We start from the raw sequence: 24,504 nt of genomic DNA, 5'->3' as shown, positions 1-24,504 counted from the left end.
TTTCCTGTAGAGTTTTCTCAGTGTTTCTCTGAAGAATGAATTCCCAATGGACTTTACTGCCTGTCTGGTCCAATTCAGCCCCGAAGGCAAGAGCAGAGGTTTCTGGGAAGCCCGGCTTGCACTTCCACTATGGATCGGTGCAATTTTGGGGAAGTCACTGGACTTGAGTTTCCTTCTCTTTCCATTGACGGGGACAGGGAGAGATGGCTGCTGAGAGCTCCCCTCCCTCTCTGAGCTCAACCGCTGTGTGTGGAGGGCTTTGTTCTGGGTCTCAGGCCGTTGGCTGGTCCCGGTTCCATATGCCTGGTGTGTGGGGGTGAGTGTGTTCCTAGCTGGAAGAAGGGGAAGCTTCAGGGGTTCAGCTAATGTTGTGTGACTCTCTTCCAGGTTTTATGTTGCTGAGCAATCCTGAGTCACCAGGCTGTTTGCGTCGGGTGTTAAGGAACCCTTGGCTTCCGCTCTGCCCCCTCTCCCTGGGTCGCAAAAGCCGGAAGGGCTGGAAGAGAAGAGAACGTTGCTAATAGTTTGGAAACTCCGGAATCGCTTCGGGTCAAGGACCTTCAAGGTGATCTCTCTGTGCCCCCCCCCCCCCCCCCCGAGAATGCCAGGCTGCATTTTCCCCGAGGGTCCTGACTTTGGACTTGGAAGCTCTGTGCCGGTGTAGTGCAGACTGGAGGACCTCAGGAGGAAAAGGACTGGTCTGTGCAAAGTCTCCCCACCCCCTCCCCTGCTGGCTTCCTGCTGCCCTTGGTCCTAAAATCCTGGAGGCTATACCAAAACGGCAGCCTGTGGAGCCTGCAGGAGGAGCCACCTGCGAGCCTCAGCCATCCCCCCACCCCCCACCTCCCACCCGCTACTCCCCGCCCAGCGGAGCAGGCGCCTTCCTGCAAGCTTCTTTTTAAAGCGATGTAAAAAAGGAAAGGGCCGCTCCCCTTGCAGCCTGCAGCGTTGCATTTCCATCATCCGTTGTCATGACAGGGTCTGACACGCGAGCAGCCTCAGCAGCGGGGCTGACAGGTTGATGGGTTTAATTTCAGCGCCGATTTCTGCAAAGAGGCAGCTGCCAGCCACGCACCGCTGGCGGCGGGGGAGGAAGACGAGACAAGCGGGCGGGCGGCGCGGAAGCGGTCCAGTGTGGGTCAGGCCCACTGTGGCTGCCCCAGGCCCTCCTCAACGCCCCTCACTCCTAGCTTACCACGCCCCTCCCAGGGGGTTCATCTTAGGTCTCTGAAAAACGGAGGCACTGATCACCAAAGTTGCCCTGACATGGGAAAGCTGTTCCAGATGCCAGAGGCTCCTGCACTCCCTGGTCTTGGTCTTTCCTGAGAATCAGCAAGAGATGGACATATTTTTTTTACCTCACTTCCACCTCCCTCTTAACTCCACTTGGCCTTCTAACACAAGGTCCCAATGCATGTAAGAGAAAATTTAATACTGCAAAAGAGAAAATACAAAAGCCAAGGTAGGATTGCTGTCTGCAGGCTCTGTGCTCCTGTTCCCCCAACCATGATCCCTGAGATCCAACTTGGAAGAGGTGGTACCGGGCCAGTGCTGTAGCTTAGTAGGTTAAGCCTCTGCCTGCGGCACTTCCCCTCTGCACTCTGAGTCCTGGCTTCTCTGCTTCTGATCCAGTTCCCTGCTATGGCCTGGGAAAGCAGTAGAAGATGGCCCAAGTCCTTGGGCCCCTGCACCTGCGTGGGAGTCCTGGAAGAAGCTCCTGGCTCCTGGCTTTGGCTGGCTGTTGCAGCCATTTGAGGAGTAAACCAGAAGATGGAAGACCTCTGTATCTGTCTCTCCCTCCCTCTATCTTTAACTCTGACTCTCAAATAAATAAATAAAATCTGAGAGAGAGAGAAAGAGAGAGAGAGAGAGAAAGAGAGATGGTACCGTCCAACACTCCCCTGCCCTTCCTCTCTCTCCTGCACACTGACCTCCTGTTTGATTTCCTCTGAGCCTTGTGGATGGGGAGACCTACAAATAAGCGTCGTTTGTCCATTCTCCCACTGTTAATAGCTGCTGTGTGCCAGCTGTGTGCTTCGTGTTGGAGCCTCAAGCTGAATTATTCATGTTTCCTGCCGTCAGGATTGGAACATCTGGAAGACAGAACTCACAGGCAGAGGGGTGATCTTTGGAAATGCAAATTAGCACCACCTTGTGAACTCCAGATTGGTCCAATTTAAAAGGTAGGAAGCTATTAAGTGTTGTTGAAGATATAGAGCAACCAAATCTTGTGTACACGGTGGGTGAGGTGACAAATCAATACAAGTACTTGGAAAATAAATTTGCCTTGTTTAATAAAGAAGCATATGCAGATATGCTATGACTAGTGGTTTTATTATTAAGTGTATTCTCAGGAGACATTTTTAAACATACAACAGTGATATTTTGAAATAAGAAGACACTGCCAGCAGTACAAATGTCTATTTAGAATGAATAGGAGTGTTGGGAATACTATATAGCAGTGAAAATGAATGCATGCCTATTACCGTACACATTGGCTTGCATCAATACTGCTGATAAACTGTAGAACAAGAAAAGCAAGTCACAGTATCATATGTTGAGCATGAGTTTGTTTATATAAAGGTCAAATTGACAAAGCTAAATGTATAGTAACCATACTTAAAAACAGCAGGGGGAAGTCCTCCATCACATGCAAGATAGTGCTTAGCTCTGTGAGTGGGGTTTGGAAATGGCACGGTCAAAACTGATCTCATGGCTTAGGCTTTGCTCGGGCTGTTTTCTGTGTCTGGAATAGTCAACGATACACAGATTCTCACCCCCTGACACCCCTCCCTCTGCCCGCTACCATTATTTAAAAAGAGTTACTTATTTATTTATTTATTTTTATTTTAAGGAGAGAGAGAGAGAAACTTCCATCCACTGGTTCACTTCCCAAATGCCCACAAAAAGTTGGGGCCAGGCCAGATCAAAGTTGAGAGCCAGAAACTCAATCCAGGTTTCCCATGTGGGAGACTCAATCCAAGTACTCCCAAGTACTTGAGCCATCATTGCTGCCTCCCAGGGTGTGCATTAGCAGGAAGCCGAAAACAGGAGCAGCGCTAACACCTGAACCCAGGTACTCCTATGTGTGATGCTGCGATCCCACACAGCATCTTAACTGTTGTACCAAATGCCACTCCTCCCTTAAAAAAAGTTTTTAGCTGAGATAGAATCGGAATAAATTGCACACATTTAACGAGTCCAGTTTGGTCAGTTTTGACAACAATCGGTATATTCCTGCTCTTTGGAAACTCCTCTCCCTTCTCTTCCTGACCCATCCCCACGTGCCCAGCACATCACTGGTCTGTCACTGTAGATAAGCTTATGTTTTCAGGAATTGCATATAAATGGAACCATACAACATTTCTTCCGTATTCTCTGGCTTCTTTCATATTGTTTTGAGAATTCATGTCACAGCTGGCATCGAGAGCTTGTTCCTTTTAATTGCCGAGTTTTATTCCACTGTACGGTTAAGCCACAGATTGTTTAGACATTCCTACAGGCTGTTTCTAGTTTGTGGCTCTGCTGAGCACAGCTACTATGAGCATTCATGTACAAGGCTGCACATGGACATTTATTTTCCTTTCTCCTGGGTACATACCAAGGAATGGAAAGACTGGATCCTATGTTTAACTTTGTAAGAAGCTGCCTTTTTTTTTTTTTTCCAAAATGATTGTACCATTTTTTTTTTTTTTTTGTTCAGACAGTGAGAGACAGAGAGAAAGATCTTCCTTCCATTGGTTCACCCCCCAAATGGCCGCCATGGCTGGTGCTGCGCTGATCTGAAGCCAGGAGACATGTGCCTCCTCCCGGTCTCCCACATGGGTGCAGGGACCCAAGCACTTGGGCTATCCTCCACTGCCCCCACCCCAGGCCATAGCAGAGAGCTGGACTGGAAGAGGAACAACTGGGACCAGAACCCGGTGCCCATATGGAATGTTGGTGCCACAGGCGGAGGACTCACCAAGTGAGCCACAGCACTGGCCCTGTACCATTTTTATATTCCTACCAGCAGCATATGAAAATTCTGGGTCTTCCACAACCTCCCTGGTACTTGATACAGGCCATTGTAATGGTTGTGTGTTTCATGATGGTTTTGATCTACAGTGCCCTAACCACTATACATTTTGAGCAGTTTATCTTACTTGAAGAAGTGTTTGTTCAAGTTTTTGGTCAGATTGTGACATTTTCCCCTTGTTTTCTTAATATTGAATTTTGAGAGTTTTTTTTATGTACTCTAAATTTTTTACATACTTTGCAAATATTTTCTCCTACTGTTTTCATCATTGTAACCATGCTTTTCTAAGTGCAGGAGTTTTGACTTATGATAATGACTAATTTACTAATATGTTCTTTTATAACTCATGCTTTTGGGGCTCTTACTGTTACTGTTTCAAGATCAGAAAGGTTTTCTTCTAGAAGATTTGTAGCTTTAAGTTTTACATGTGAATCTGTGATTCACCTGCAGTTAATTTTTGAACAAAGCATGAGGTTTGGATTGAAGTTCTGTTTTTTGGTTTTGCTTTTTTTATACCCAGCAATAATAGCAACGTTTGTTGAAAAGACTCTCTGTTTTCTGTCTCTGCAGCTTTGCTGAAAATCACTTGTTCATGTGTGTGAGTTCATCTCTGGACTCTATTCGGTTTTGCTTATCCCTTTGCCTATTTTTATGCGAATACTTTATTATCTTTATATCTGTGGCTATAATAAGTCCTGAAATCAGGTAGTATCATTCTTCAAATTTGGTTATTCTTTTTCTCTCTCTATTTAAAAAAAAAGATTTCTTTTTGTCTTTCTTTCTTTATTCATTCATTCAAAAGGCAAGACTGGAAGAGAGGGGCTGGGTAGAGAGAAAGTGCTGGTTCACTCTCCAAATGCCTGCAACAGCCAAGGGTGGGCCAGACTGAAGCCAGGAGCCAGGAACTCCATCCTGGTCTCCCACATGGATGGCAGGGACCCAAGTGCTTGGGCCATCATCTGCTGCCTTCTCAAGCACATTAGTAGGGAACTGAATCCAAAGTAGAGCGGCACTCAGATATGGGATGTTGGTGTCCCAAGCATGGCTTAACCTGCTGCACCACCTGCCAGTCCATGGCTATTTTTTTTTTCCAAACTTGGCTATTTAAGTCTTTTGTGACACCTGCATTTTTGGTTTAACTGCCTGGGAGTTGAGTAAATCACAAAGGTCCTCTTATATCAGTCTCCTAGTTACATGGATCATGTCATTGGTGGAAGAGGAGGCAAAGCAAAGGGTGGTAGTGGAAACAGATTTCTGGCACAAGGCAGGCCAAAGGACACATAGCAGCACCATGCTGTCAGCTTTTGATCAATTGGAGGAGAGCAGAGTTCACTGCCTTCGTGGGCCATCATGGCCAGTGATCCACAGAACACTGGGTAGTTCTCTACATACAGTCTGGGCACTGGCTCCCTGTTGTGTGCATTTCCCTTAATGTTTTCTCTGCTGGCCTCTCTTTGAGAATGCAGTGATGACAAAATGCCCTGAGAGACTCATAGAGCCAGAGAGGGAATCCCAATTTGCCCCCTTCTGATTCTTGAATAGCTTCTTTGTGGTTATGCCTCATGAGAGAACACTTGTGAAAAAGGTGTGGAAAGCTCTCTGCCCACTGGGGTGACAGACCCCTTAGATCCAATGTCCACCTGTCTCAGCTGGCACAGTAGGAGAGCTGGATGCAGTCACCCAGGGAAGCAGATGTGGAGCACACGTGTCTCACATCTGAATCCCTGTCTTCTTTGAGTACTCTGACCAATCCACCGTCCTGGATCATGTTGGTGGGTGAGCAATTCCTGGTGAAAGCCGCCCACTGTGACCTGATACCATGAAAGCTGATAGAGGCCAGCTGCATCCTCTGCCTCTCTTTTTGGTCAGTGTGGAAGCCAGGACATGCCCTAAGCATGTCCTGGTGGACACTGGCTTCTGGGACATGACATGACACCTGGAGGAAATCAAGCCAAGGTGGAGGAAAGAGCAGAGAGATGACGATCAGGGCAAGAGCAGACCACCTGTTTTTCTGCATGGTGATGGTTTGGTATCCCTTACACAGGGATGTTTGGGAAATGTGACATGATTCAGTGCATGGATAGTAATACTGGTGGAAGACCCCCTTCTTCAGGGAGATGGGGAACTTTTTAATGCCAAGGGCCGTTTAGAGTTTCAGCACACTGCAGGCCATACAGAATGTCCAACTTAAACATTAGTCTGCTAGAGATTTATTGAATTTTGAGGCCTGCCTGTGGTTGCTTTCGCAGGGCCAGGTCAAATGCTTTCTTGGGCCTCATACAGCCTGTAGACTGGAAGTTCCCCGATCCCGTAGACCTAAACAAAAACATTATCTAGGATCACAGACGTGTCCAGCACAACAGAGCTGGGCTTTCCCTTCTCATCTGATGCAAGGTCCTCATTTTGCTGATGAGTAGACAGAGACCTAGGAAGTCTGACCAAAATTGAGTCCCCCCACCTCAGCTCCCAACATGCGGGCAAACTTCCCAGTCCGCCTTCTTTCAACCATTCCACCCCTCGTGTCTGTGAAAGCGTATTTAGATATTTGCTTATTTAAGTAGGCATGTATATAGCAGAACTTGGTGACAGTGGAGGGTAGTCTTGACAGCAGCCAAAGCAGACGGAAGGGTGGCTCAAGGCATTAACTACTAGGACCATGGCTGGTGAATAATCTAGGTCAGTGTTTGGGATCTCAAAGCATTCTCCTACTCCTTCATTTTATGATAGACTTTGCTTTAAATTGACCTTCCTGGCCGGCTCCGCGGCTCACTAGGCTAATCCTCCGCCTTGCGGCGCCGGCACACCAGGTTCTAGTCCCAATCGGGGCGCCGGATTCTGTCCCGGTTGCCCCTCTTCCAGACCAGCTCTCTGCTGTGGCCCAGGAGTGCAGTGGAGGATGGCCCAAGTGCTTGGGCCCTGCACCCCATGGGAGACCAGGAGAAGCATCTGGCTCCTGCCATCAGATCAGCGCGGTGCGCTGGCCGCAGCACGCTGACCACGGCGGCCATTGAGGGTGAACCAACGGCAAAAGGAAGACCTTTCTCTCTGTCTCTCTCTCTCTCTCACTGTCCACTCTGCCTGTCAAAAAAATAAATAAATAAAAGTAAATTGACCTTCCTGCATCTCTCTGTTGGCCACTTGGAATCCATCCAATACCCAGCCCATTGGATATACTGCTGGGTTTGTGGGTCCCAGATGGTCTCTTACCCTGAAACCCACGGATGTAGTTTTTCTAAAGAAGTGTGTGCTGAATGCAGATGAGTCCAGGTGCCTTGCTGGACAAAGTCTGAGTTAGTTGTGAAGCAAAATTCCTATTTGTTACCAGGCCAACAGAGCAACTTCTGAGGCACGTAAGCCCCCCACACACCTAAAGGGATTGTCATCAGTCTTAAATAGACAGAGCGCCTCTTGTTAAATCTCCATAAGGTTTATTCATAGTTTAGTGTCAGTTAAGGAAAGCAAAATCTGCACCTTCCATGTAAACATCTTCATTTGAGTCCTTCTCAAAGCAGATCACTGAGACAAGGAATTGGGTTCAAGTCACTTATTTGGAGGCGGGAGTTAGGAGAGGGCGACAGGAAGGAAAAAATGGCTGAGGTGTGACCGTGAGCAGGTTAGCGGGGGGCACCGGGGGGGATTCTGTTGAGGATCTTGTGGGAGGTGGTTCACTGTACTGCCTGAGGAGGAAGGCACACCACCGTCCACCAGCTCTTGGCCATCACTGAACAAGGGCTGTTCTGAAGGTGTGAGCTCCCTGGCATTTCTGTCTGCAGGTGGACTCTGCAGTTGGCCAGGTCCTCCCAGTGGGGAGCCAGTGGCATATGCTGTACCACGGAAGCACCATTCCAACTCCCGGGAGAAAATAGGATCCTCTGTACAGCACTTGACAGCTCTCCCCTCTGTCAACATCACCATGACAACCACCGCAAAATAGAACACCTAAAGTTAGGAGTAATTTAAAATTTCAGGAAACATGACTATAGGAGAGAAGATTAGCATTCCATTTGATAGGAAAACTTTACAGGGAAAATTCAATGCTAAAGTGGATTCTTGGAGTGTTTCTTAGTCCATGTATTGTGCTGTTAGCCTATCTGCCTCTGTCTGCCTGTGTCAGTACCTCATGTAATTATATATACAGCATTTAAACCAGGGAACTGATGTCGACACTATCAAGTAACTTCTTTGAATTTCACCAGTTTAACATACACTTGTGTGTGTGTGTGTGTGTGCATGTGTGTGTAGGTGCGTGTTGAGTTCTATGCAACTTCATCACTGGTGTAGACTTGTGTACCATAGTGAACATCCATGACAGCCCCATTTGCAAGGACCCTTTGTGCCATCCTGTTTAACCACACCGCCCCTTCCAGCTCCAGCAACCATTCATTTGCTGACCATTGTCATTTTGTCCTTTTATAAATAGAATCATCTAGAAGGGTTGTTTTCTCCTTCTCAGCATAACCCTTTGCAATGCCTTCAAGTTGTCGTGTGTCTCAGTAGTTCTGTTCCTTTTCACTAGTGAGTAGTGATTCATGATTTGGGCGTGTTCCGGTTTGTTTAACCATGCCCCCGTTGAAGAGATTTCAGCCGGTTCCTGTTTCTGGTTATTGTGAATGAACACCAGTGGACAGGTTATTGTGTGGATGTGAGTTTCCATTCCTCTGGCATAAATGCCCCAGAGTATATTTTCAGGTCAGATGGGACCAACCACATGCTTCTTCATCATGGCCACGCCTCTGTACATGCCAATGATGTGCACGCCATACATTCTCTCTGCACCCTCACCAGCCTCTTGAGTTCTAATGGATCTCCTCTGGCTTGCATCAGGGGCCCAGGGAGATCACCTTTGCTTTGGCTTGAGAATGGTGTTGTGTTGACAGACTGTACAGGAAGCCCATCCCACGTATGGCCACCTAAACAATCTCTCTTACAATCCCCTCTCTTCTGCTTTATGGCTGTCTCTTTTTTATTCTGTGAAATGGCAACAATAAGTTGTTACAGAGCAAAGCATTTCAAATGACTAACTTCCCTCGGGTTAAGAAATGAAGAACCGGTGCCCAGTCTGCAGAGATAAGTAAATGACTCACACAAAGCCTGAATCAATGCAGGAAGACAGAATAGGGGAGAAGATGAAGGATGGAAGAAACCAGAGAATGACCCAATAAGTGCTGTATTCATGAGACATCATGGATATTGGACAATTTGTGGAGCTGGCTAAATGCCATCGTTATACACAGTCACGAGAAGAAATGCATCTGTAGTGACATCAAGCTAAGGGATTTAATAGAAGAACTTCGTTGGGGTTGGGGTGGACATGTGTGTAAGATACCATTGCTTTAGATGTCATTTTGGAAATAATATAACAGGTGCCCTTCCTTGCCGTGGCTCACATGGTTAATCCTCCTCCTGCGGCGCTGGCATCCTATATGGGTGCTGGGTTCTATTCCCAGTTGCTCCTCTTCCAGTCCAGCTCTCTGCTGTGGCCTGGGAGGGCAGTGGAGGATGGCCCAAGTGCTTGAGCCCTGCACCTGCTTGGGAGACCAGGAAGAAGCTCCTGGCTCCCGGCTCCTGGCTCTTGGCTTCAGATCGGCGCAGCACTGGCCATAGTGGCCATTTGGGGAGTGAACCAACGGAAGAAAGACCTTTGTCTCTGTCCCTCTCTTTGTCTAAAACTCTACCTGTCAAATAAAAAATAATAATAATAATAATAAAACAATATAACAGGTGCCCTTCCAAAGCCACAGAGGGAGCTGCCTGCATAAGGGGCCAGAGCTCATGCCTGCACATCCCAGGCATTTAAAAATTTACTGGAGCCGGTGCTGTGGTGTAGTGGGTAAAGCCACCACCTGCAGTGCCAGCATCCCAAATGGGCGCTGGTTCGAGACCCCACTACTCCACTTCCGATCCAGCTCTCTGCTGTGGCCCGGGAAAACAGTGGAAGATGGCCCAAGTCCTTGGGTCCCTGTGTGGGAAGACCTGGAGGAAGTTCCTGGCTCCTGGCTTCAGATCAGCTCAGCTGTGGTCATTTCGGCCAACTGGGGAGTAAACCAGTAGATGGAAGAACTTTCTCTCTCTCTGCCTCTCCTTCTCTCTCTGTGTAACTCGGACTTTCGAATAAGTAAATAAATCTTTAAAAAAATTTTTTGGAGAGAGCGAGATCTCATCCATTGGTTCACTACCCAAATGTCCCCAACAGCTGGGACTGGCCCAGGCTGAAGCCAGGAGCCAGGAACTTAGTACAGGTGCCCCAACTGATACCATTGTCACTAAGTCTGTCCTTCCCCTCCTCGTTAAGGAATTTAATACAAGATTTTAACCTTGCCCATGTCTCGTGTTTTCACCTCACACCACGCCATATGCAGCTTTCCTCAGTTATCACCTTGTCACAGGTTGGAAGCTGCCACACTGTGCCATCTTTTTTTTTTGACAGACAGAGTGGACAGTGAGAGAGAGAGACAGATTGAAAGGTCTTCCTTTGCCGTTGGTTCACCCTCCAAGGGCCGCTGCGGCTGGCGCACCGCGCTGATCCGATGGCAGGAGCCAGGTGCTTCTCCTGGTCTCCCATGGGGTGCAGGGCCCAAGCACTTGGGCCATCCTCCACTGCACTCCCGGGCCACAGCAGAGAGCTGGCCTGGAAGAGGGGCAACCGGGACAGAATCCGGCGCCCCGACCGGGACTAGAACCCGGTGTGCCGGCGCTGCTAGGCGGAGGATTAGCCTATTGAGCCGTGGCACCGGCCTGCCATCTTGCCACACACACACACACACACACACACACCTGTTAGTGTTCAGGGCATGGGCGCTGGAGGGCAGGTGAGGCTCCTCTGCCCAGAGCGTATGTCGTCCACAAATGTTCTCTTATGTTCAGGTCCACATGAAGGATAATGAGCTGCTTACAAACCTGACCAATCGGAGTAGATTCATCTTTATTTTTAAAGATTTATTTACTTATTTGCAAGGTAGAGTTATAGACAGACAGAGGCAGAGAGAGAGAGAGAGAGAGAGAGAGAGGTCTTTCTTCCATCCACTGGTTCATTCCCCAGATGGCCACAATTGATGGAGCTGGGCCAATCTGAAGGAGCTTCTTCCAGGTCTCCCATGCAGGTGCAGGGGCCCAAGCACTTGGGCCATCTTCTACTGCTTTCCCAGGCCATAGCAGAGAGCTGGATCAGAAGTGGAGCAGCTGGGACTCGAATAAGTGCCCATATGGACAGCAGGTAGAGGCTTAACCTACTATGCCACAGCGCTGGCCCCCGGAGTGGTTTTTAAAATAGCAAGATTTAAAGTGATTCAGTGTTCATTGAATACTGAGTAAGGAAGAATTGGGGAGTTAATTGATTGAATAAGCTCAGAGTTCCAGGTGCTGTTTTCATGATGGGTAGGAGATTATTATGGTGCTGGTTGCATGTCTGGGGACAGTGGGGCAGCATGATCTTTGGAAACCGGGAAATGAAAGTCATTTAATTTAGTGGAGAAACTCAAGCCTGCTGCTTTGTTGGTTTTTCCTTCCAGCTTGTAAAGTTCTAATTTTAAAACTGAGCACTACAACAATTGTTGGAAGAAGTTATGTGGTAGCTGAAGAAAGCTTTGTAGCCATGGCTAAGCAAAAACAGCAAAGTAGCCGCCATCCCTGACCTCACTGGGGAGGCCACTGGCATTGTGGTCGACACACTTCTCTTCCCTTGAAGATGTGTCGTTCGCCTGTGCATATCTCCACCTGTAATCCCAGACTTCAGATGGTTCCTCTTCCCCCTGTCTGACTTTCCAAGGGTTGGAAAGTGTTCCTTCTCTAGGAGAAACTCTACTTCCTGTATTGTGGAGGGTAGGCATAGTGGCGCAGTAGGTTAAGCTGTCACTTGGGACACTCACATCCCATATCAGAGTGCCTGGTTTGATTCTGACTCCCCTGTTTCCAATCCAGCTTCCTGCTAATGTGCAAACCCTGGAGGAAGCAGGAGATGGCCCAAGTACCTGGGCCCCTGCAGCATGGCAGAGACCCAGATGGAGTTCCTGGCTCCTGGTTTTGGCTCAGCCTTGCCCTGGCTGTTGCAGGCATTTAGAGGGTAACCAGTGGATGGCAAATTTCCTCTCTCTTTCTCTCTTCTGTCACTCATAAATAAGACTTATAAACAATTCATTTCTTTGATTATTGAGGCTACTGTATTTTTTTTCTTTTTAAGCAAGTTTATTGCTGCTTGAGACTCCTTGATCCCATATCATAGTTTGAGTTCAGAGTTTGAGCCCCAGCTCTGCCCCAGTTCCAGCTTCCTACTAAAGTGAACCCTGGGAGGCAGCAGGTGACGGCTGGGGTAGCTGCGTCCCTGACACTTACATGGAGATCTTGGGTTGAGTTTCTGATTCCTGCCTTGAACCTGGCCCAACCCCAGCTGTTCTGAGCATTTGGGGAGTGAACCAGAGAGTGTGAGCTATCTGTTGGTCTCTCTCTCTCTCTGTCTCCATCTCCATCTCTATCTATATATCTGTCTTTAAAATAAAATCAATAATATAACTCCGCACACCCACACACACATTTATCAGCTATCAGGTGGTTTCTCTTTTAAATTGCCTGATCCTATCCTTGGGTTATTTTTCTCTTTGGCTGTTCCCTTTTTCACATTGATTTTTAGTTGCTGTATGGGCACTAAGTACAATTACCCTTTGTCTATTTTCTGTGTTTTCACCATTTTTGTGTCGGTTTCAGGCTTCCAATTCTGTTTATGATTGCTAAATTTTCTATGTTAGTGATGTCTGTTGATACTATTTTTGTTCCTTTTAAAAATTGGGTTGTTTCTAGTCAAACCCATCATGGATGTGATTTCTGTCCCCAGTGTTGTACTGAGAAAGGTTACCCCATCCTGACAGTGTATAACTACTATCCTATGGTTTTCTTCTGGTTCTTTTATCATTTTATCTTCTTAAAAATTATTTATTTCTTTGAAAGACAGAGGTAAAGAGAGACAGGGAAAGACACACACACAGAGATCTTCCACCAGTTGGTTCACTCTCCAAACGGCTGCAACAGCTGCAGCTGGGCCAGTCTAAAACCAGCAACCAGGAACTCCAACCAGATCTCCCACATGGGTGTCAGGGGCCCAAACACTGGGGCCATCTTCTGCTGCTTTCCCAGGTGCAATAGCAGGGAGCCGAATTGGAAGTAGAGCAGCCAGAACTAGAAGTAGCGCCCGTGGGCAGCATCAGCTTAACCCACTGACTGCACCATGATGATGGCCCCTATCATTTCATTCAAACCTGCCATTGTTTTAGTAAAAGACCCTACTTCAGAATACAATTCAAAATATTGGGTTCCATGTCTGTGAAATAACCATTAGGACGGTTCACCATTAACCCATAGTACGGTTAATGACCAATGCAAATTACGGTCATAGTTTGTTTTCCTTGGAGCCTGTCGGGGTAAATGTAATTATCTCAGTCACTGCTGGGCGTTCACAGTTTGTGCTAAAGGATTTCCTGGGGTTCAGAAGGAGGAGGGAGGGAGTCCCCTCTCACTGAGGACCCGGTCTCACAGCCTGGATGCCGAGATGTCTGAGGCTGGGGGGTTGCGCGGTCCTCTGACCATGCAGTGCGCTTTCTCAGGTCCGGCCATCTGTGCATGTCGCCCGCAGCACAGCTCTTGCAGAGCCTTGCAGAGTGAGAACACGTCCTGTGGCAGGCCCCGTGGATTCCTCTTACAGTGTAAAAATGCATATCCGTCTACCAGATTGGCAAGTGTGCCAAAGCCTCTCACTTAGCACAGCCGTCGCTCACCGTAGGGCCACCGTTTAAAGGAAGGTGATTGGGTGAGCTCTGTCTTTGGGTCCACGCTAGCCCTTTCAAAGGTCCCAGGGGTGTTGTATTCAAATTCTAGACCTCACATGCTCTGAGATTTCCCCGGGGTGGATTCTGGGAGCGGTTTCCAGGTGAGCATTGCATGGCAAATGGGGAGGCAGGGTGCCATCCTTTTTCTCACACTCAAGGTTATTTTGGGTGGGAGACGGTATGCTTGGGAAAATCCTCCTGCTTCCCTCTCCGAATTCAAAGACTCTTAATCAGTTCAGGTCATTACACAGTGAGACTTCCGGGTACCCACCTGTGCAACTTGTGACACTGGTTAATCAGAACTTTACAACAAGACGTTGGTGCTGTGGTGTGGTCAGCAGGGCACCTCTTCTGATGCCAGCATTTCATACTGAAGTGCCGGTTCAAGTCCCAGCTGCTCTGCTTCCAATCCAGCTCCCAGCTAATGTGCCTGGGAAGGCAGCAGATGATGGTCCATAGGGGACCAGCGGATGAAAGATATCTCTCTCTCTCTCTCTCTCTCTCTCTCTCTCTTGCTTTGCCTCTTAAATAAATAAGTGAAGCTTAAAAAACCTTTACAGTGAACTCTGGGATTCCCCAATGATCACAAATTTCTGTGTTCTCTGACACAGCAAGCCAGACGCTCATTGCTGAAGGGACTTGCATTTTCATTTCCTATTTACTCCAAGGGCAAATGTGCATCTTCTCCGTGAGCTACCAGGTCATTAGTAGCAAACATCTGGGGCTGTTTCTAGGTTACTGGTGGTGAGGATTTAGAGTTCTGGCTTCAGGCACAATAGGGGCTGTCTCCACTGAGCCTGGGAGCCTCACGCTCACCTCTGCACACGAGAGATCCTAACCTTCTGCCCAAAAAAGGTCAGTCTAACCTCTCAGCTACACTTGACTTCCTAAAAAGCTCCTCAAAGCTGTGTTGCATGCAGCAGGTGCCTTTGGGAAGAACTTGTTTCTGGGGATCGCTTGAGGTTCTCTTGTCCCCCAGGACACCAGTGAGTGGGATCCGGGCTAAGCGGTTCCCAGATGGGCTTGAGGGGAGGTCATAGGAATGGGAGAGGAAGGTGGAGGTAGTGAGAGGGTATGGAGTTTCACAAAAGCTGGCAAGTGCTCATGGTGTGGTTCTAGGAGGAATTAGCTGCTTCTACCAGGGCTGAGATAAACACATACCTTTAGGGCATGGAAGTATGGTAGAGCTCTAGGGAATGAGCAATCCATTAAATCAGCTAATGTAGATCTAAGCTTTGCTGTGCATAAAAGTCTCCCTGTGCATGACCTCACAGATTCTTAGCAGAGCTCTGTGCTGGCTTTATTTGCCAGATGGGTTCAATCTACTATTTGGCAATGAACTACAAGTGAATACGACTTACGTAACCTGCCTGTTTCAAGGTTCACATGTGGCTTATTGGAGACTTGAACCCAGGGCCTTCTAAGCCTAGAATTTCACTCTCTTATACAGGATAGGATAACCGGGGCTCAGAGGTATGGGTGGAGAGACCTTCCATGTCTTCAACGTCATTTTCTTGTACTCTATTTTGATCACCCTTAGAAGGTCACAGACCAGGAGGTCTGTAAAAATTCAAGGTTGTACAATGTCTCCAACTCATAACCACCTGTTTATTTTCTCCCTCCTGCAAAGCACAGGCTGTCTCCCTACTGTCTGCTGCCTTTGGTTGTTTCAGATCCATGGAGGTGGGAAGTGATGAATCCTGGTGAGTCAGTGACTTGAGAGAACCATTAAGAAAGGAAGAGTACTTTCTTCTTGAGGATAAACTTGACCTTTTCAAAACCCGGGCCCTCTAACTCAAGGCCATTTGTCACTTGGCAGCCAATTCTTTCCCTACTCCTCGGTTTTCCCACGGGGCATTTTTCTGAGTCATCTGATTGCTGCTGTCCCCTGCTCCTGTCCCCAGTCCCAGTTGAGGAAGTTTTAGATGGAAGGCAGTTTGTTTGGAATAAAGAGACAGGCGTCTCCCACGGCTTCTCTCTGCATGCCAAGCATGCTCTCAACACAGGCTGAAATCCGAACTAGGCTCTGGTCAGGGCTCCCCATCAGCGTCGCTTGGCTTTCACTGTCCAGAACACATGTCTGCTCCATGCCACTTGCCCAACCCACGCCTCCTATGCATGAGAGGAAGTGGGCCCTGAAATAGACACAGTTGGTGAAGATGGCAAAGTTTGGAAATTCATTAAACATTCACTGCTTAGAAAACCTCAGTATCTTTTCCATGTTGTTTCAAACCTGGCTTAGCAATTCAGGGATGGTACAGGCTCCTTCAGCTTTTTGGTTTGCAAATCCCTTTATCTATTTGCTCATCTGCTTATGCTTCAAGATGGCTGCTGTGATCCTGCCCCCTAGCTTGCATCCCAAGTGGGAAGTTGGAGGAAGGGCCAGGACATGAATAGCTTTTCTCTCCTACCAAAGATTGTCCTTTTTTAGCTGGGAAGGGATCTCTTCTCAAAAACTTTGCCCATATCACATTCGCCTGAGTTTCATGGTCAACCCTAGCTAAGTACAGACTTAGCTTCCAGTCTCTGTAGGGAGCAGGTGGTCACAGAGGGGGTGGGTGTCTGGGAATGGCTTCTGGGACAAATGGTTGCCAGGCAGTGCAGTGTAAGGTGCTCTGAGCCACCCACGTAGAGACGTCGGGAGATGGCTAGACATTGGTCCTTCTGAGGGGGGGAGATGAGATTTAGGGGCAACTGGAACATACGGCTCAACTCTTCTCCATCTCTTCAGAACACGAGGCGAGCAGAAAAAAAGATGGAAGGCAGTTTGTTTGGGATACAAGAGACAGGCGTCTCCCACGGCTTCTCTCTCATGCCAAGCGTGCTCTCAACTCCTCCAAAAGAATGCGTGCTGAATGTTAACTATCAGGTTATCCGAGACAGGTGACTATCAGGTTACCCGAGACAGGTGACTAAGGGGACTTCAACATGTAACCAATAACGCTGTGTGGGGACATGCTTGGAATGGCAAGGAACAATCTTCCTGAACTTGCAGTGGCCGCTGGTCTTTGTGATGTAACGTGGGTTTGTGGCACTAGCACTTAACAACATGGCCACAATGGCCACCACATCATCCACTTTAATGTCATGTAATCATGGTAATGACATCCATGCTGCATGGGCTGAGTCCCGTTCCTCCCAGTCCCTTCTGCTCTTGGGAGAAGATGGATGAGGATAAGGACAGTGCTGTCTCGTAGGGGATTGTCACTCATGAGGTAACAGTTGAGCCAAGAACTGAAGGAGGGAGAGAAGGTGCCATGGGCTCCTGAGGGAGAGGATGGGGTGGAAAGAGACAGGAGTTCAGGCAGTGACAAGGCCAGGATCAAGACTGTGTGAAACCTTTGTCACTGCCTCTGAAAAGATGATGCTATGGGAGAGGACCTACACCTTCAAGTGAGGTTGAATATTAACACCAGACTCTCTCATTTGCAGAGATTTAAAAGTGAAGAATGAAAATGAATCAGGCTTAAAAGCATCACCTCATCAAATCTTCACAAGGTTTTTACTCCAAGAAGCAACTTGGGAAGCCAGAAAAAGAATCTGAGGGCACTTCAAAAAGTTTGTGGAAAATGGAATGGAAAAATAAGTTCATATAAGTGCAAAACATTTTGAAATCCAAGCACATTTTCTTAATAAGTGTTTTCCATGAATTTTTTGAAGTACCTTCTCATAAGAATATCACACCTCAGTGGTGATGGATGTCACGTGAATAATAATAGGTGACAAGAGCACTCAATTTAGTATCCTTGGGAGACCTGGTTCCACCAGTTAGCAGTGTGACTTGGGTAAGTGACTCAGCCTCTCTGGTCTTCTGATGGGGCTACCTTAGCCTCGACTTCCTTGAATTGCGTGCATTGAATGCTCAACAGGTGCACTGTTGTAAGGGTGCACACAACAACTTCTGTTATCTGTGCTAGCTGTCGTTGCTATTGGAAGGAAGTTGGGAAGTGGAAGAAAACCGAGGCCGTTCTCCTGGACGTCTAATCATTTATTTAGTTATTAGGTTCTGCCTGGGTGCTGTAGGAGGTAGTGGAAAAATTCATGGCCAGCCCAAAGCTTTCCCTTCTGTCCCCTCAGGGCTTACAGGTTGGGAGAAGAAAATAAACCAGCAAAATGCCTAAGGTTATTGTTGCAACTGCAATGGACAGTATTTTGGAAGGAAATGTATAGGATGAAGTGTGGGACTTTCTCTTTCCACTTTCATATTCGAGCTCTATCCCCTGCACACTGTCCCTTCTCATAAAGCTGATTTCTAGAATGCTATCCGTGTCAATCAGGATAACTTGGGTGCAGGTAACAGAAATTGCTGATACTTATCTCCTATAATGTGAAGATTGAAGGCAGGGGTTCCTGGGGTTGGTTTAGCCCCTCAACAACCTTTTCCTCAGGGGGATAAAATGACTACAGCAACTCTAGCCATTGCTCAATAGTGCCCCCAGCAGGAAGAAATGTCACAACAGGTGCCTTGCTCTCCCAGCTCTCTGCTTATCCAGGAGCCAAAGAACTCCTCAGCACATCTCCACACGTGTCTCCATGGGCTGACAGCTGTGCTTGTTCCTCAAGATGGTCGGTGAATGGGGACAGGGTGGTTATACCGCGAGTACTGGGTTCATCCCCAGGGGCTGAAGAAGGGACTCAGCTACTCTGACTCTGTTGCAGGCAAACCCAATCGGTTTCTATTGACTGCAGAAGCATCAGTGACCAACAGTATCTGCCCTACCAGTGTGTCTGTGAGTCCTCCCGAGACCAGCCCAAGAGAAGACAGCTTTCCTGCCCTCTTTATTCTGTCTGGACCAGAGCCCTCCTCAATGCACTTCATGGCAGCACCTAGGGGATGACGTTCCCTGTCCTAATCTGGTTCTTCCTGCGGCTGGCTCTGTGGCAAAGATCCTGGTGCAAGGAGGTTGTTTGGGCGATGTGTGGGACGTTGGCAGGGAAGTGGAACATGATGCAGAAAGGGAAGCGGGGAGTCCAGGGTGAACTGGTAAGCCAGTTCCCATAGTGAGCCACAGGAACTGAAGCCCAGGGGCCACTGGACAAAAGCAGGCAGCACAGGTCTTAGCAGTATTCTGTTAGACAAGCTGGATTAATACTACCCCAACTCCCAGGGACCACTCCCCAGGTCTGTGAATTCCCCAGCACTTCTGGCCTGCCCATGTGTACAAGGTGGTCTTCTAAGGCTCTGGGGAGGGGGACACAGAGAAGCAGTAGTCCCTGCCGAGGTCATCTGAGACACAAGGACGTGGAGGGGACATTTGTGCCAACCACACTTGCTAGCCAGCCTACCTCTAATGCACACGAGCCGCTGCCTCGGTGTGGACACAAATGCTTGGATGGAATACTTGGAGCTCAGATGTGTGACTTCATCAGTGTTTTCCATAAGTGTCTGCTTCTCAAAGTAAGGATGGAGCAGACTTGTAGAGTTTAATTGGCACAGCATCCTGTACAGGACTGGGTATAAATAACCACACAGTGTATAAATAACTTTCTCACATGCATTTGGATGGTGTCACACTGAAGATAAGAATAACTTCTTTCATGTCTCACAACAGTTGGACCAGTAGTTATCATCGTGATGAATGTGTAACTTCGATGCAACTTTTCCAGTCAAGCAAATGGGCAAGTGGGAAAAATCCTTGCAGAGCCCAGCTCTTATGACACAAGGTCAGCATCACATCCCACAAGGTGAGTGGAGATTTAGCAGGCCCCTTTAAAAGTCATTACAGTAGTCAACTCCGTGAGAAAATTTAGCACTCCAGCTTCTAGGACTAGAACTAACCCAGGGAGAAAATCCAGTATTCCGACTTCTATAACTAAAATCAACCCTGTGAAAAAAAATTCAGTACTCCAAATTCTAGAATGGTAATCAACTCAGTTAAAAAAAATCAGTACTCCAACCTCTAGAACTAAAGCCAACCCACTGGAAAAATCCAGAACTCCAAATTCTGAAACTATAATCAACACAATAAAAAAAGTTCAGTACTCCAAATTCTAGAATGGTAATCAACTCAGTAAAAAAAAAAAATTCAGTACTCCAACCTCTAGAACTAAAGCCAACCAAATGGAAAAATCCAGTGCTCCAAATCCTGATAATATAATCAATCCAATAATAAAAAAATCAGTACTCCAAATTCTAGAATGGTAATCAACTCAGTTAAAAAAAAAAAATCAGTACTCCAACCTCTAGAACTAAAGCCAACCCAATGGAAAAATCCAGTGCTCCAAATCCTGATAATATAATCAATCCAATAATTAAAAAAAAAAATCAGTGCTCCAACTTCTAGAATGGCAACAAGTCCAGCACAAAAATTCTGCACTCCAAATTCTAGGACTATAATCACATTTTGAGCCTAGAGATCTCCTTCTGCCTCTTTTGAATTTAAGTGAAAAGCAGCATAGCAATTTCAATTTCTTTTTGTGGAGCATACGTTGTTTTTATACATGTGGAATAATTCATTGAGGCTATAAGTAGTATTGAGTAAGCATCCTGAGAAAACCTTGCTTTGATGTCATCTAGTCCCTCCTACCACCCTCCCTGCGCCCCCTCCACCCCAGTTCATTTTTGTCAAAGTGAGTTTCCATATGTTTCATCTAAATGAGTCACATTCAGAGAAATCATTCAAATGATCTATGTGTGCAGCTAACTTTTTCATTTGTGGGTGATGATCAAGAGTAGAAAAAATGGTGCTTTCTTCTCCCATCCCCAACTCCTTGGGCTTGCGCTGCTTCTCTGAGCACTCTGAACCTTCAACTGTATTCTACACCAGGGGGAAATAGCCATAGTCATATTGCGAAAATTATTCAATTTCAGTCCACTTAAAGGGCCTTAAAGGGAGGCTGCACTCACGCCTTCTCAGGGGATAGGCAGTGCATGTTACCGTGGCTAAAGTGCTGGTTGAGAGGTTTTAAATCATATTTGTATCTTGGGACACTCACGCTGGAGACAATTGTCTTCCTAAGAAGATGCACCATCTGTGTCACTGGTTGTGCAGGGCCCGGCAGGGGAGAACAGGGCCAGCTTCAGAGGTTAACAAGGACTGTCACTGCATCCCACGCTCTCAACCTCAGGGATGCGATGGGTCTTGGAGTCTCCTCTTGCCTTCTGTTAGGTAACCATGAAATACATACATATCTGCATCCAAATGAGGCAATGCTTGATCTTCTCTGTTGACTGAACTCAAGGCTCAGTTTGATTTTCACCCTTCTTATCAAGAGCTGGCTTCACGAATGAGCAGTTATGCAGCACGCACATCTGGGTAGCTTCCATACAGGAGGTGTGTTACTGACGCTTCCCCTACTCGGCTGATGCCTTCAAACGCCGGGGGACATTACAGTTGTGGATTTCACTGCTGCTTTGGTTCAAGGATCACTGCGTTCTCTTGGAAATGATGCGCTGCTCTCCTTCCCACTTACCCCTACGGGCATCAAGGCTGTTGGCTGACACTGAGACACCCAGCTGGCCAGCCCGTCTGCGATCGGTAGCACTGGCCAGTCTTTCACAGAGAGCACCCACAGCCCATCTCACGGACAGTTGACAGTCCCAGGAAAGGAAGAGAGGGAGACAGGAGGGAGGGACTTCCCTGTTGTGGGCAGTGCGATGCACCCGGATTCCCTCAAACTCAGCTCTCTAAATGTTTCTGGCATGGGAGACTCTGAAACCTTTCTCTGCAGACAAGGTGACTCTTGTTCTCTGTCTGTTTGGACAGCCACCCAGGTTGGCTTGGGTGGGAATCTGTGTCCTGCTCTCTGGTCTTTCCCACTCATTTCTTTGCTGGCTAGGCATGATTGTCTCATCAACCAATCAGCCAGCCAGTCCTCAGAAGGAAGATGTATTGCACCGGCCCAAGTGTTTTAAAGTTGATTAGGATTTTGTATCAACAACAGCATTTGGAAGTACATGTGAGTCATTGTGTCTGCTTAGATTGTCATTATTTATTTTTATGTATTTATTTATTATTTTTGTAAAGATTTATTTATTTGAAAGGCAGAGTTACAGAGAGGCAGAGAGAGAGAGAGAGAGAGAGAGAGATATCTTTCATCTGCTGGTTTACTCCCCAACTCCCCAAGTGGCCTCAATGGCCGGAACTGTGCTGATCCGAAGCCAGAAGCCAGGAGCTTCTTCCAGGTCTCTGATGCAGGTGCAGGGCCCAAGGACTTGGGCCATCTTCTACTGCTTTCCCAGGCCATGGTAGAGAGCTGGATCGGAAGTGGAGCAGCCAGGACTTGAACTGTAGCCTATATGGGATGCCAGCACTACGCCACAGTGCTGGCCCCCTGTATTTATTATTTAGACTCTACCTATTTCTAAAGCACCTTCAAATGAGTTACAATAAAAGAAACAGGAGTAATTAGGCATATTTAAAAGGGACAAAAAGTTAAAGTAATGTACGGAAGAATGAGCCTAGGTTAATAATAGCTATTACAGTTTTATACTAATTTTAGTAGTGGGTTCCTAGCAATCAAAACTTTAAAATGTTGGGAAAGACTTAACTTTTTTTTTTTATATCTAGAAGAATACATATGAGTTCATTTAGAGGTGAACTTTCTCCTTACATCACTAACTTTTAATTGAAACTTATTACATGGATCTTGTATATAGGACAAGATTGACAAATGAACACTTTTAATGGTGATTTTTAAAAAAATATCTGAGTGGCAGAGAGACAGAGAGGGTGACAGAAAGAGAGAGAAAAAGGGGGAGGCAAAGAGGGAGGGGAGAGAGAGAGAGTATTCACATCTGTGGGTGCACTCCACGGATGCCTGCAACACTCCAGACTGGGCTGAACTCACACCAGGAGCTGGGGGACCAGGTGCCCCACACAGGGGGAACAAACCCAGTTGCTTCAGCCATTACTGTGGCCTCCCAGGGTGTGCATTAGCAGGAAGCCCGAACCTGGGGCGGAGCTGAGTTGTGAATCCATGTGCTCTGATACAAGGACTTGAGCCTCTTAAGTGACATCTTAGCCAAGTACCCGCCGTGGTGGTGTTATTTCCAAAGTTGTAGAAATATTCTTCACGCTTCTGCTTATCACAGTGTGGAAAGAAGCCTGCTGGTCCACACTGGAGAATTCAAGTTCACTTTAGCTTTAGGGTTTTACTTCCTCTGAACTGAGGTGTGGGCTGTTTGGCAGGACGCACGGTCACTTTGTCTTTGGCCAAGGTGGCTTATGTCCCTGGCTCCTGGAAGATTCAGGAAGTGCCTTTCCCTCCAGGGTGCGTTGCTACGGTTCTCTGGGTGTGTGGTTTAGCCTTCGTTGCTGAAACTGTTCACTTGGCTCACTCTCAGAGGTGCTTGGAAGAAGTGACCCTTTCACTGTTTAAGTCTGTCTGTCAAAATCTCAGGTGACTTTCAGGGATGCCCCCAGCCCTGGCAAATACCTTTTGCACCTGTCTAAGAGATTGGCCCCTTGTGACCCCAGAGATCTTCGAGATGTGTGCTAATGCTGAGCCCATAGGCTCCAACTCTTTCAGAAGCCTAGAACCAAGGGTTTGGAGAGACTCTCAGGATTAGGCATCCTTTCATTTCACTGGTCAGTGCCGCAGCCAATTTTGGTCACCTTTAGTGTTTGACAAAGGTGCGTCTCATCAGTAATATCTAGACTATTTTAATTCTAAAATTCTGCCTGGTGCAATGACATCACAGATAGGTAACAGTGTAAATCCTGACTTCAAAGGCTGACAAATAGTTTTGATGAAAGTGGCAAATCGAGTCTGGCTCGCAGCCATTTGTGCGGCAGGTGGAGAACCCAGACGGCCCATGCCAAGTATCATTTCAGGCTGGCAGAACACTAAAGCAACAGAGCATTTTACCTGGGAAGGCAATACCTTCCCAGCCAGCACAGAACACAAGGAGGAAATGATATCAGGGATTAAAAACACATGAAAAGCATTTAATAACTCTCAGAACATATGGAAATTAATGATATTCAGAGCTTGAAGGAGACTGAGAATTTTCAGCTTAAAATTATCTTCCCTGCTGATGCACTGTTCCTGGGGGGCTCCCAAAATGCCACAGAGAAAACTCGATGCAAGCAGCAGCAACAACAACAAAAAGTGAGAGCTCTTGAGAATCAGGGTATGGAGTGAGTGGAAATAAGTGGAATTATTTGTAAAGAATAAGTGATAACGGATTCACACCCCCGTTTTTCACTTCGCCATCCTAACTGGCCTTGTACAGGATTTCTTTATTTGTATGGAAGACTTTTACTAATTTTACTTTGTTATCTTTTAAGGCACATTGCATCTTTGAAATAATATAGTCTCTGCATCAGACAGAGACCCAGCAGCTAAAATAACTTCTATCAGAAGACTGCATACCGCAGAGGGAACACTCTCTCAGTCTTAGGAGATCCAATAAGAAACGCAGAGTGGGAAGTTTAGCTCGCCTTCCAAGTCCAATGCCACCATACTGTTAGGTAGGAAGTCAGCTATGAGCTTATGTGTGTGTGACATAAAGGCCTAAAGAGAAGACATCTATGTCCAGCATATGCATCTGCATCTCAAAGTCATCCTGACAATGTTTCAGGGGCAGCCCGGTATTCGCATCCTGCCCTGCCCCTTCTACCTGATAACCTGCCAGGTGGAGGTCCCCGCCCCTTCTGCCAGACAAATCTTCCACAATCTCCCAGGTGTAGCCCAGTATCTGCATTTCAAACACCCTGCTCCGGATCCCCA

At 47.2% G+C, this 24,504-nt stretch overlaps 1 long non-coding RNA gene across 1 annotated transcript; it reads left to right on the top strand.

Annotated features, from left to right (window-relative positions):
- Positions 1 to 116: 116 nt before the first annotated feature.
- LOC127487607 (uncharacterized) lies at positions 117 to 24,504 on the top strand. Its single transcript, XR_011378927.1, has 5 exons — positions 117 to 306; positions 388 to 565; positions 2,083 to 2,183; positions 19,383 to 19,515; positions 24,063 to 24,504. It is a non-coding gene; the product is annotated as an uncharacterized lncRNA (long non-coding RNA).

The sequence above is a fragment of the Oryctolagus cuniculus genome, chromosome 1 (assembly GCF_964237555.1).
Source record: "Oryctolagus cuniculus chromosome 1, mOryCun1.1, whole genome shotgun sequence".
In the NCBI taxonomy this organism is placed as follows: Eukaryota; Metazoa; Chordata; class Mammalia; order Lagomorpha; family Leporidae; genus Oryctolagus; species Oryctolagus cuniculus.
This window is presented reverse-complemented; position numbering and strand designations above follow the sequence as displayed.